This window comes from Charadrius vociferus, unplaced genomic scaffold (assembly GCF_000708025.1).
Source record: "Charadrius vociferus isolate BGI_N301 unplaced genomic scaffold, ASM70802v2 scaffold324, whole genome shotgun sequence".
In the NCBI taxonomy this organism is placed as follows: domain Eukaryota; kingdom Metazoa; phylum Chordata; class Aves; order Charadriiformes; family Charadriidae; genus Charadrius; species Charadrius vociferus.
In genome coordinates, this window is record NW_009648041.1 from 4,974,758 (window position 1) to 4,988,414 (window position 13,657).

The 13,657-nt window shown below is 49.2% G+C and overlaps 1 protein-coding gene across 1 annotated transcript in view; it reads left to right on the forward strand.

Moving 5' to 3' along the window:
* CADPS (Ca++-dependent secretion activator) overlaps positions 1 to 13,657 on the forward strand; it is a 200,043-nt gene that overhangs the window by 6,534 nt on the left and 179,852 nt on the right. The window lies entirely within an intron of this gene.

Consider the following 13,657-nt stretch of genomic DNA (forward strand, 5'->3'; position numbering starts at 1 on the left):
TGCTGTGGTTTTTGGCAGCGCCTGCCTTCCCCGGCGCACCCCGAGGGCTCCCCGCGCCCTCCCCATCTCGCAGCGCGCCTCCTCCCTCGCCCAGCTGCCGGGGAGGATGGCTGCCGTTATCCCACCGGGGTGCGAAGGCATTTGTCTTCGAGACAACCGTCAATCAGGGCCGCCTCCTCGCCAGCAGGCTGTGTGGGCCACTTGTGCAATATGTCTCCGGGCCGCGTGCCTGGGGAGAGGCGATCGCTGCCTGTGCCGGCGCCTGCCCCTCCGTTAGCACCGGCAGCAGAAAATCCCAGCTCCTCTCCTTCAAATATTTTGGGGTGTTTTCAGGCGAAAGACTGGATTCCCAGATCCTCAGTTTTGCGGGTTTTATTTAGGCAATATTTCAGACTAGTATTTTTCCTTCCAATTTCCGCAGGTAACAGTTATCTCTAATTCTTCGGCGTAGGCTGAGGCTTCTAATAGGAATGTTTGAGGAAAAAAAAAAAAAAAAATTAAAATAAAAAGCAATCCATGCTGTAGGCTGAGGTGAGCTGGAGTTGCTGGGACTGTGTGTGCCTGCACAGCTCGGCGTGGGATCTGGTTTGCGGGATCGGAGCACGCAGGGTCCTGTGGTCCAGCAGAGATGCCACCGAGGTCCAGGATCTGCCACCTGCACAGACTTGCTTCCAGGACATAGCCCATTTCTCATACTTGCAGGCAGGAGGAAAATTAGAGTAGTGATTCAATGCATTGTGCTCATTTGGGGCCTTATTTTCCCACTTTTTGTGGTTTTGACTCTTACAGTTTCAGTGACCTCTTCCAGGGCACCTGGGAGCAGGAGTGAAGCTCTGGGATGGAGAATGCCATAGGCAAATTCTAGCACAGCTTCCTTTTACGAATAATAATTTGATTTTGTCTTTTCTTCTTTCTGTGTGCCCACGTGTTTTGTGCTCCTACAAACACTCCTCTGAAATAATATGCTTCATATCTGCAGGAGCTGTGTTGCTTTTTGTGGGGGTTTCAACTTGTACTCTCAGCGTGCAGGCGAACTCATTAGCCGATGTAGTAACAGGCAGTTCTTCCCTCTTGCCCTTTAGGACCGTGCTGCGCTACCTCTGTGCACAGCCTGCTCTCCTCCCTCCTCCTGGGATTTTTCAGCCAGTGATAAGGTGGCATAAGAACAAGAAATCTGGATTTTGAGCTTGGACAACATATTCTGGGGGTGTGTTGAAGAGGGTATTTGCTCCATCTGTTACATCCCCTTCTGCTGCAGGTCACTGCTCTTGTAGCATCAGCTTGCAATTCTTCTTGTCCACATGCGCACAACCCGCAGCAAGTGAGGAGCAGAGAGAGCTCATCTGATGGGAGGAGGATGGCGGGGGCAGTAACCTTCCCAGCAGAAATGCCCAGAGCTCATCACTCAAAGCCCTTAAAAATATCCTGCCTCAAGCCCAAAGAAGAAAAATGACTCTCTCTTCTTTTTGAGACAGCCTTTGATAATACTACATTTCTCGGGAACCCTTAGAACAGCTTTCCTAGCTTTAAATGAGAGAGTTTTTAACGTGTGGTCGTGTGATTTTGGAAAGGATCTTTATGTAGGGCCATATACAACTGTTGTGTTGAAAATTGCCTGGCTTTAGGTAGTTAATATATAACAGTAGTACCAAACTTGTTTTTTCTGGCTTTCTTAGAAAAGCTGGAGATTTTCAACCAGTGTCTCTTACCTTTGGCCAAAAAAAAGGCAGTATAGGCCATCAAAGGCACAAAAAAAAAGAGGCTTTATTTATGTGTTGTTTTTTTTTCTTTTACTTCCCGCTTCTCAGTACTGTCTCTGTCTCCAGGCTGGGGTGCAGATGGGTGCTGGGGAGGCAGGTTGGACTGGACCAGATTTGGCTGCATTTGCTCTCTGTGCGACAGAGCCAGCATCAGATATTTTGCAGCTGGGTCATAAAATGGTTTAGGTTGGAAGGGACCTTAAAGATCTTCTAGTTCCAGGCCCCCTTGCCGTGGGCAGGGACACCTCCCACTAGAAGGTCCTATACAGTGGGGCTGGATGGCTGCTTCTGGGTCACAGCAGGCAGTTTTGGGCGGTGTTATTTAGCTCTAATTAAACTTGGCAGGAGGTGAAAGGCGAAAGACAAGCAGCATGCCAGCTAGAGGCACCAAGGGCAGAGGGATGGTCACTCAGGGAGCTAGGATGTCCCTTGTGCCCTTGCCAAATGCCCCAAGGGATGGTTCCAAGCACATGCTGGTTGTGGCACTGTTTACTTTGACTTCTTTCCTCTCAGGGTGGCAGAGCACTGGCACAGGCTGCCCAGAGAGGTGGGGGAGTCTCCCACTCTGGAGACATTCCAAACCTGCTTGGACACCGTCCTGTGCAACTGCTGTAGGTGACCCTGCTCTGGCAGGGGGGTTGGACTGGGTGAGTTCCAGAGGCCCCTTCTAACCCTGACCAGTCTGTGATTCTGTGATTGTTTCTTCCACCCTACCGGTACGTATTGCTGTGGGGAAGGTCCTGGTGCCAAACGATACGTGGCCGGGACACCTCACCCTCGAGGTACCTGTCCTTCCTCTGGTTCCCTGGCAGATCTCCACATGTTGCACGTCTCAGATCTATCGCTGCGGACTCCAGAGCCAGCAAATGGCCTTTCCCTTTTCTTAAAAACCATTATCAACCTCCACACCCAATTTCATGCGTGCAGCTAATAGTCTTCTTTGTAGATGCCGGTGAGGGACCTGCACACACCACACGCACGCTGTGTGTGCACCATAGTGAACATGGTTTCCCTAACTACGTTTCCTTTATTTTTACAGCCCAAAGCTGAGAAAAGGCCACTGCTTCCTTCAGCCTCCTCTGCCAAGTGCACGTGCTCCGAGCCTGGCAATCTGAGCACTTGTTTGAGCTAAACTAGCCTCCAGGGACATGTCCCCATGGGGCTGCCACCCTGTCTCCCTGATGCCTCAGAAAACTTGCAAGATTTGCCCCTTTCATTTTCAGCCTCCTGATAGTTATAAATTGAGTCCAAAGACTAGGGCTGTGGGAAAAAAATGGATAATTCTAACTATGCCTTTCTTTAAGATAAATAATAATAAATCACCTTAGTGGAACATTGCAAATAATGTTCCCTAATGTCTTTGAATGAGCATTCATTCATTCTCAGCTATTTCGGGCACATACCAGCCACCATGCAAAGGTATATTCCCATATCTGTGCACGGCAGTGGAGATGGAAAGTGGAAATGCTGTTTTCTTGCAGTAGTTTGCTGCCTCAGAACAAACTACCTTTTACCAAACTTTTTCTTCCAGCTCCAAACAACATGCCCTTGTAAAATCTGAGATTACTCACTTTAGCAGGAAATGTGAGGAGGAGGAGGAGGTGCACTACAGTTTCACACCTTTTCTCTCTTGTTTTTCCATCTAGAAACAAATTCTGTTCTGCCTTGACTGATTGATTGAACCTTTTTCAAGTTCTGTCTGAAGAAGACAGCTTATCTTTTGCTGGATCAGAGATGTGTTTGGCTCTTAAACAGATTTTCTGTAAAATCTGGGGTGTTTTCTTTCTTTTTGTTTGTTTCCTGGAAATCATAGCACAAACACAGTATAAGGGAAAATGTCAAACACGACGAGTTGTACTTAGCTGGAGACCAATAGGTCACAGATCGTGGTGGGCTGCTTTGAAAATGTGCTTTCTTTGGAAAAGAAATACTGCTCAGACCTGCGTGTGCTTGCCCTTCCACCCCACCAGCCCAGTTTCAAGTTGGTTTAGACAGCAGCCCTCCAGTTTGGGGGGTTGGGGGTTCCCCCAGCTCTCGGTGAGGGGCGGCGGGTGCATGCGGGATGCCCATGGCAGGGCTCAGCGTTTCAGCCTTGTCTGCCTGGAAGCTTCTCTCCGTTTCTTGCTCTCTTGTTCAGTCCCATGCAAGATATTCCCTCCCCTACTAACTTTGCCAGGCTGAAAACGGCACTTTCACAGAGTCTGGGACACTCCCGGAGTCCTTGAGTTCTCCATTCATTTGTCCGTCGCTTCTGCTTGGTAAGAACTGATTTTAAAATAGCTTGTGACATGGAGGAGAGTCAGAGTTTAATGATGAAAATGGTACAAAAATAACTCCACAGTGATGGTGGATGTACTTTAAAAAAAAAGAAAAAGAGACAAGACTGGGGTTTTTTTGTTTGGAGATCTGAAGTGTTGGTAGGAGTTCTTTAGCTCTGGTTGTTTAATATTTTCAAGTCAGCATGAGCTGCTGTCTACATTAACCAGGAAGGACGATTAGCTTCTGCAGTATGTAAGGTCTGCCTGGAGTGGGAACACAGAGATGAAAGTAGTTCAAATAGCGATTTAAAAGTGTCTCTCTAAAAGTAGCTTGCTTTTCTTCATGGCCAGCCTACCATCCTAGTCCGTGAGAGGCTCTGTCTTTTCATGTGTGTAGCCACTTCTGGGGAGAAGCAAAGTGCTGTTGTTCTGCTTTCCCAAGTGGGAGATGCAGCACAAAAGCAGCAGACGATGGGGGCTGTCGGAGAGCGAGCACTTGCCTGGGTCCTGGGACACGGCCCTCCTCTACGGGGGACCCACCAGCATGGACCAACCTGTGTTCCCACCCCATCCCTCACCCACTTTTCAGACTGAGTTAGTTTATGAGTATTTAGCTGTTCTTAGGTTGTGCCTGGGATCTCCAAACACAGGATATACCAGCCCTTGCCTAACCTTTAAAGTAATCCAAGAACTGAGAGGTTTTTGTAGTGTCAGCAGCAATGTGGGTTACTGATTTCAGAGTACGGTACTGGCCAAATAACACGGACCAGGGTGGTGAAAAGAGGTGGTCCACTGTTAGTTACCCCTCAGGAGGGGCTGCAGGGTGTCCCTGGTCAAAGGGGCTCTGGCCACATTCATCAGCTGAGTAAAACCATTCACTTTCATACAATTCTTTCTTTTGGGCACCTGGGCATCATTTGTGAATCTACTTTTTTAGAGCTTGTGGGAGATTTTGCACAAAACTTTTTTATTATTAAAAAAAAATACAGTATCAGCTGTCTATTGCAGATGATTGAACTGAGAAATTTTACATTCCTGTCTCGGTGACAGAGCAGGAGACCACTTTGTGGCCACTGAGCAATAGACGTGCAGCAACCATACCCCAAACTGACTTTTTTACTTGTCAGTGTGGCTGTAAAACATCCAAGTTCTGGAAGTCGTCCTCCGAATATTCTGAAAGATATATAAATGCTAGTAGGTTCATAGCCCAGCCTGTCCCTGACTTTTCCAAGGGACATGGCATGGGTGACTCATGGGAGATGACCTGTGATGTTCTTAGCTCCACACCATGCCCTGTGCAGCACACCGTGGTGTTGAGGCATGAGAACGTGCGAGGTAATGTCTCAGAAGCTGTGTCACATCAACACTCACAAGCTTCGGGAGACCGTGTGTTGTTTTCCATCCAAAAGAAAAAGAGAAGGAGTGAAAACGTTGCTTTCCAAGACTGCCTGTAAGTCTTGAGAGGAGAAGGAAGATCTTTCCTTGATCCTTTTTCCTGGGCTAAGCTTTTTTTGAAGGTCTCAGAGCAGTGATGGACTGTACCTACCACAAGTACTGCACTGTTGGAGTAAAAGGTCAGGCCAAGCCATTTCTGTTGCATTTGCAAAGAGGTCCTACGCCAGTCAAACCAAACATGACTTGACCCGCAGCTCTGAACAAGGCCCTTGCTAGCAGGATTTTCCAGAGGAGACTGTGTAAGCGGTTGCGTTCACAGCCCTTGAGACTCAAGGTTAACCTGAGAGTGGCTGGGACTCGTGGGAAGCAAGGAGAGTGTTTGGGCCAGAGAGAGGAGAAGGAGAGAAGCCAGCTGCAGAGTCCAGCCTGGAGGAGACCTCAAGGGTTTGTCTCCTGCCTTTGGGGCACCCAGAGGGGCACCAAGTGTCGGGGAACTTTGCACATCGCTCTACCCGTACTAGACAGCCTCTGTTCCATTTCCCTCCTGGTTTTATTTGCTAGCTGTATTTCTGCTAGGATTTTTATGGGTTTGTTTTTTCTGTTTTATTAGCAGAGCAGCTACACTTTTACCCCAGGCGGGATGATGCTAGGCTTTCTGCTGAAAGCTGCCAGATCACGATGATGTGTTTTACCCAGCAGAGCCCACCAGGCGAGGCTCCCGTCACAGCAGAAGTCACCAGGGAGGTTTCTTAGAGCAACAATCGCCCCTCAGAAATGGCCTAGTATTTCATCATTGCTGTTCCTTGCTTGTATTTTGTGCCGGCTTCTCCATTCTTCTGAGATCAAAGTCATATTTTTATTAATCGGGAAAAAAAAATAGGGGCACATATCTGTTTGATCATACGCGGAAAAATACCCAGCAGGGCTGGCTTAGTCTGTTGGATCTATTGCAAACTCACTCTGCTAATGGCTTGCTTAGGTAAAATAAGATCAAAGTTGGGAGAAGTTCCAAGTTTTCTGTGCTCTTGTCAGGTGGCTCCATCTTGGGGTTATTCGCTCGCACATCGGCTGCAGAGCAGGGACCAGCCGGGAGAAGAGCGAGGTGGCAGGAGAAGGAAACTTGCAGACAGGAGCAGAAGTTCCTGAAGCTGTCAGAGCTGCTTTTTTCAACAAGTGGGGTTGGCTTTCATGGAAAAGGGGACTCTTTGCAGGGGGCAGATGCAGGGTTGGCATGTGAGCGTGGGATGGACACGCCTGGTACAAAGAGAGGTAGCACGAGAAGCCGGCAGTGGCACGGTATCTTTTGATGTGTCTTACATCTAGGCTTGCCCTGTGGTGGCAGGTTGCAGAAGGAAGGTGTAGCTTGGAAAGCACCAGGGAGAAGGTCATCATGGCAAAGGCCCCAGTCCCAAATTCTGGCTTTGCTTTCCTCTTTTAGCATTGTGCGTCGCTCTGTTTCAGGAAGTAGCAGCAGTCATAAGAACATTTTAGGTCTTTCATGTGTGTCAAAGAAGAGTGCCTGGCTGGCAGGGTGAATCATAGAAAAGAAATGCACTCGGGGTTTGAGAGGACAAAAAAGAGCATCCACGTGTTTCAAAGAGAGCAGCTCAGAGCCCGTGCTTTGTCTCCTCTGATAAACCAGCTGCTGGATGTAGTCTGGGGCGGTGGAACGGAGAGATCTGCTTTGCTTGCTCTAGAGGCTCCGTGGCTGAAACTGGCCTAACCCAAGGGATTGATGTTTTACCTTCCCATTACATACTCCATACTGCAGCCTCTTTACAGAAGAGTGCCAAAATCATTTAGCCGCTCTCTGCTCATGCTGCAAAGCTGCTGGCGTTTGCCTGCAATGCCGGAGGTGGCGGGAGGTCCTGGCAGGGGTGGGAGTGATGCGCTGGTGGGGCCCTGGCTGGGTGGCAGCTCTGCGGTGCGGCAGAGGAGGGGGTTCCTTCCTCTCTGGGGGGATTTCTCGCCCCTTCAGCCGTGTCTCTGAAGCAGAAATTTATGGCTGGTTTGGGAGATGTTATTCTTATAGTGTTGGACTTCTTGAGTGAGAGGTTGGTTCAGTCTGAGCTGCAAATCGGTGCTGGGCTGGTATGTAAGGACGCAGGGGCTGTTTGCGTTGCTTGCCCCCAAACCCAGCCTGATTTCTGAGCCTGGGACAGGCAGGCGCATTGCTGTGTTGCTCCTTGGAGGGTCCCCATCACTCTTGACCCATCCTCAACATCGCAGGTGAGCTGAGCAGGCAGGGCACGAGCTGCTGCAGGCAGGAGGGGTGGTGTACGCCCTTCGCTGCCCCGTGTGTGTAAACCCAGGCACGGTGATGGCACGGTCATTTTCTCTGCAGCAAATCAACCGGGCACCTCTTCTGAGAGAGGAGAAGAAGGTGACACGGGGTTGGGTGGTCAGGGATGTGACCGGTGCTTTTCTTGTTTGCCATCCACAAAGGATGAGCACATCTGCAACACGGCAGGCAGTGTGGATGGACCAGGGCCTGTAAATCACGGCTGGAGAGGGGAGGCAGCAAATCAAGCACCCATGAAGAGGGAATAGTATAGGCAGCCCATAGATCAGTGGGTGTGTGCACAGTGATCCACGTATGGTCAGACTGTAAGGGAAAAGGATGTGCCGGCTCAGTATCCCTGGCAAGATGTATTGTGGCTGTCAGAAACCAAAGCACAAGGAGCTCTTCCTGGTAACAAATATTAAACTTTTCTGAAACAACCAGAAAATACGGTGTTAGGCAGCTGGGAAAAGTTCTCTGAGCCTGACAGTAAATTTTGCTCACTTATGTTAACAGCAAAAAAGCCAGCGACATGCAGCAGTTTGCAAAGCAGCCATGTCTGCCCGGGAGAGTTTGCAGTTACAACCCTCGGTGCTGGGGGTGAGAGTCACCCCCCGGGTAGTCCTCTCTCCTGCCAGGGGGAAAGCAGCATTGGTGCAGGGAGAACCTGATGCACTTTCTCAGTGTGAAATAACCTGGATGGTTTTGGGTGTTGGTTTTTTTTGTTTTTCTAGCCTCATGCCTATTGCTGGCTTCTCTCCCCCAAGGCCAGCGCTTGGCTGCTCCATCCCCCTCCCCCTCCCTCCCTTCCACGTAGTTCACGTCACGGCTGTTTTCCTGACTGGGGAAGCAGTGGTGATGAGGGATGCTCATTTGGTTGGTTGAGCTTTTTCCTAAATCACCTGGTGCTGAGGAGTAATAAAATATTTATGAGACGTTACAAAATGAAACCCAGAGCAACAGCACGGTGAGCAGTTAAATATTCCTCCGTACAGTGGTACCCGAACAGCAGATGCCCTGAGGAGGAAGAGCTCTATGCTGCTCTCGGTCGTGTGCTGTAAGCTGGTCTCTCTAGACAAAAATCAAAGCCGCTTCCCCTGGGAATTACCTGCAGTTCCCAGCTGAACTGATTCCTGCGAGACACGGGTGATACTGATGCTCCCTGAGCCATCAGGGACTGGCGTGCAGCACGGCGGTGCATCCTCACCTCCCGGCTGCAGGGCAGACCCTTCCAACAGGATGCTCTGGGCACAAGGTCACCGTGAGGCATCGGTGCACCGAAACACCCAGTCCTCAATCAGAGGCGTCCAAGCGTGGCAGTAAATGGGGTCTCCTCTCTACCACAGGGGTGCCTTTCACTTGAAAACCTCCTTCTACGGAGTTCAAATGTGACTGCTATTCCAGCAACCGTCACATTGATGGATATGGCTTTATTTAGGTGGTTTGAGTATGCGTACAGCTGCGGATGGTTTATTCTGTAGTCTGCCACTGACAAATCAGTGGTTAGCCCTAAAACATTTGGTAATCTACAATCTAGGATGGCCTCTCCTTGCAAATGTTCTGTTGGATATGGTACTGCCGTAGTGTGATGTAGGTTGCAAGGAACATCTGGAGGTCTCTGGCCTAATTTCCCTGCTCAAAGCAGGCTTCCCTCCTAACCCATGTCACGTTCATGCAATCAAGTTGTGAAAATTTGCAAGGCTGGAGATGCCACAGCCTCTCTGGCCCCTGTCTCAGTTCTGGACCACCCTCACTGCAATGTTACAAAAAAAAATCTTATGAATTCTTATTAAACTCTCCTCTCTGGTAGCTTTCAAGGCATGTCATCTGTGGCTCTTGGACATTTAATACTATCCTTGTGCATCATACAAAGCTTGGAAAGACAACTGTCCTGTGTGAGTGAGAGTCATCTTGTTTTCTTCACACATGCAGATTTGAAAGTTCACTTTAGAAGAGTGAAAATCTGCAGAAGTTGTTCTAGTTCTTCAAAGTTCAAAGCATGTAAATCTAAGACTGCTTTGAGCTCATCTGTGATACGGTGTGGTGTACAAAACCCCAGTCCAGCTAACGTTGTGTTATTGTGCGATGTAGACCTTAAGCAGTGAGCTGTATGGCCGTGTTTGTTTCCGTGTGCTCAGACACAGCAAAGCATTTTGGAGAGAGGATGGATTAGTGAGGCATGTTGCCGTGTATAACTTTTTTCGGGGAACTTTTCTGCGGCAAACAGCTCCTCTTTGCAACGCTTCTGCTCCCGCTGTGTGGGCGAAGGAGGCTGGAGGTGATGCACAGAGATGGTGCCAGCTGTTCTCTGGCTGGAACAACTCTGGAGAAGGTGCCATGGCTCCATGCGTTCAGGTTTGCGTTTGGCTCTGAGTCAGATGGAATATGTGCAACAATAACACGTAGCAAGAAGGCCGCTGGTGAGCGCCTCTCCCGTGGAGGCTGGTGTGCCGTTTGCGGAGGGCTGCGTCAAGCAAATGCAAGAAATTGCCACTGTGATTTACTTATGACCGTGGTGGGGATGTGGTACATGTCAGAGATTCTTCCACCCCATTTCTGAGGTCACCAAATTGTGCTGTGCATGCAGTTTCTTTGATTAAAAGAAACCTAAAGTTAGACCAAGAAGGTAGAAAGCATTTGGGTGCCCAGATGTTGTCACTGGTGAGCTCTTTCCCATAATTTAGTCTGTTACGGAGAACGCTTCTGCCAAGCTTCTTCTAAAAAGCCGTGCAATCCACAAGGAATGCCAGCCCAAAGCTCGATGGGTGCCCTGCCTGACACTCGTGCCGGGAGTTCATCATCGCCGACTCAATTAATTACATTTTTAATATGCGTGTGTATATCTGGCAACTTAAGTACTCACATGCTTGAGGGAGATAAAGGCTGTGAAACACTCTGCCGCATATACACACCGCAATATTAACCTGGGGGAGTTCGCCTGGGTCCAGAGTCACTGTGTGCCAGTGGGGTGTTCACAGTCGCCGTCGAGTGCAGAAATGACTGTTACTTCTTTAACAGCCGTCACATGCTGGAAGCGGTTGTGGGGGAAAGCAGTGAGGGTTGGAAAAGCGAGGGAAGGTAAATAGAACAAACCTCTTCCATCCACCACAGTGCTCCTGCTTACTCCCGGCTCTCGATTTCTCTCCTGTGTGCCAGCACCCGGCTTTGTGGGGTGCCGGCATCGGGGTCCGGCCGGCTCTGCCGCCGCCGGGCTCGCAGCCCAACAGAGCCTTACCTCCTGCCCGAGCTGGTGCGAAGGCTGTGATATTGTACTGATGTGCTTCGAAGGGGAAGTAATTCTCTTGTTTTCCGCTGTTTGTAAGCTCACGACGGAAGGTGACTAAGTGAGACATGGTTTGTGTCGGCCCCTTAGTAGATCTGCAGAGGCTGTTGGGTTGTTCTGTGCGGATTTCCAGCGGATCACTGGTGCCTCTAATAGCGAGAGATGAAATAACACCCCTGCCTTTAAAGCAATTAAGCTTCCAGGTGAGCATTCAGGGCATGTGCTCTTTTAAGCCTGCGGATGGGTCGGTGCCATCGCCTGGCCCTGCTTAAAGGCTTTGGAGCGTGACGTTGGGGCTGAGGCTGCTCCCCTGCCCCGCTCCAACCTCTGCCGGGGCGGTGCTGCCTCCCCCTGCCCCAGGGGTGCTCCGGGGGGTTCGGCAGCGATGCCCTTAGCACCTGACGGGGAGGGGAAGAGCCATAAAAAGGGAGGTGGATGGAGCACGTTGGGCAGATTTCATTGACTTGTGGGTCTGACCACCCTCCGCTTCCCGGCTGGTGCTCGCATTCTGCACCGGGCGCCTGCTGCTGTGCTGCAGATGTTCACTTTCAGATGAAAGCAGTTTAATTTCAGCTCGGATTGACCGCTTTCTTGATAGCGTCCGTAACAGTGGCCCAGACACAGATCGATACACCAGTGCTGTTTCACCGTCGGGAGGGGATGGAGGAGCGAGGGTCCCGTTAGCCGGGGACGGGGCCGTGCTGCAGCCTGGTGTGGTCCGAGAGGATCTCCTCTTCCCTGGATGGGGAAAACACTTGCATAGAGCTTGGGGTTGAGGAGGAGGCAGCTGACACTCCGGTAGAGACAAATCCGATGATTCATTTGCACAGCGCCCAGGAGCTCGCGTGTGAGCCGCGTGTTGGGGGTTTCTAGGAATTTCAAGAAGCATTGCTCATTGTGAAGGTGGCCCAGTCAACGCTGAGGAAAGAGCAGAAAATATTGCTGCTAGATGGCATTACAGGAATTGAACAAGCGAGGACTTCTGGACGTTGTCCTAAAAAATAACCCGGGGGGGAGGGGGGAACCCAACAACAAAAATGCTATGCACATTGTTAAAATCTGAAATGAAAAGTCTCTTAGCTGACAGCATCTGTGCTCATAGTATGTCTTTCTTGGTGCCTCAGGACCCTGATTTCTGTGTTACCTGTAGTTTTCCTGTTTCTTTTCTTGATTTCTTAGGCCTTTATTGCCTTGTCATTTCTGCCTGATGTTCACAATGGTTGCTAATACAAAATTGTCAATACATTTAATTAACTTCCTGCTTTTCTCTTCTTGCAGGTAATTAAATGCTTAATAAAAACAGACCTAGCGCTTTCCCACAGGTGTCTCCCACTCTCTGGCTCCTCTTATTGCTGACCCAGTTTTCTTTTCAATTCCATCGGGAGCTTCCATCAGCTCAGATAGGTTTGGAGCCTGCTTTACGTCTGAGGCTGTGCGTATTGCCCACAGGCTCGTGGTGTCTACTGTGCTGTTGGCAAACGCCACAAAGGGTTTCAGGTGCCTGACGTGGCAGATGGACTCTTATAGCCAAAAATGAGATCCTGCCAGCCTTAAAGCCAGGAGCTTTCGGCAGTGGTTTTCCACAGGGCTTGTTGTAGATGGTGACCAAGGCAGAGATGGGTCAGGTTAGAGGGGTGGTCTTCGCTCCAGCCGTGTGATGCTGAGCCTTGTTGTGTGTGTCAGACCCTGTGAAGTGTGGGCTGCTCTTTTAGGGGGGGGAATGACCTGTCTTTCCAGCACCCGCAGGGATGGCAAAGGCCATTCCATGTTTTCTGAAGCAGAGCATATTGAGTCTTGCTTTATGTCACTTTGATGAACACCTCTCCATAAGCACCAGGATAAACTAATCCCAGATTATCACATCAAATTACCATTGCTCACTAACCCTCCTCAGCGTGGTGTTGCAGAATTAATTACCAGTATTCATGATGTTCGTTACTGCAGTCCCTAAACACCCCACATGGCGCATCATCCAGATCTAGTGATATTTATTGTTGCATTTTCCAAGTGGTCCCTCTCCTGCTTTTTATCACTAGCTGTGTTTACCAGGCTTCATTATGCTCTAGCTGTTGGGATCTCTGTAGTTTTTGATACTTTATTCAAAGCCATTTAGACACTTAGAGCAATTAGTTTTATTTTTCTCTTCCATTCTAATGGGCTGATTTCTTCTGCTGGTATACAAGTGAGAAAAAAACCCCACCTTCTTCTCTAGACCTTTTGGTCATCAATAAATAGCTGTCCTAATTCTTACTGCTCTCTTTTCCCTTTAAGTTTGAAGTTGTCATATATACATCTTGTTTGCTTCCTCCTCTTCTAAGTTAGTTCTTATCCTCAAACCTGAAGTAGCCACATGGTAAACCAGGCCCAACTACAGTTAAATGCCTGCAGCGCTTCAGCACGAGCGTTATCTGCATCTTAAGATGTTGTACTGGCATTGCTGGTACATGGCTTAAGTGCCTGCTGTGACTTTGTACTACAAGCTGAAGAGGTGGGGTGTTTTTTTTTTAGCTATATCTGTTTTTAAACTGACAGATAAATTGGCAAAATAATGCCATGTTATCTTACAAGGCTGGAACAAACCCTTGTAAACTTTCTATTGATGTCATTGTGCCAAAATTAGAACTGTCTTGTATGTTACACCAGCTGTATGCTGGACAGAAACTGTTCTGAGCAGCAGAGA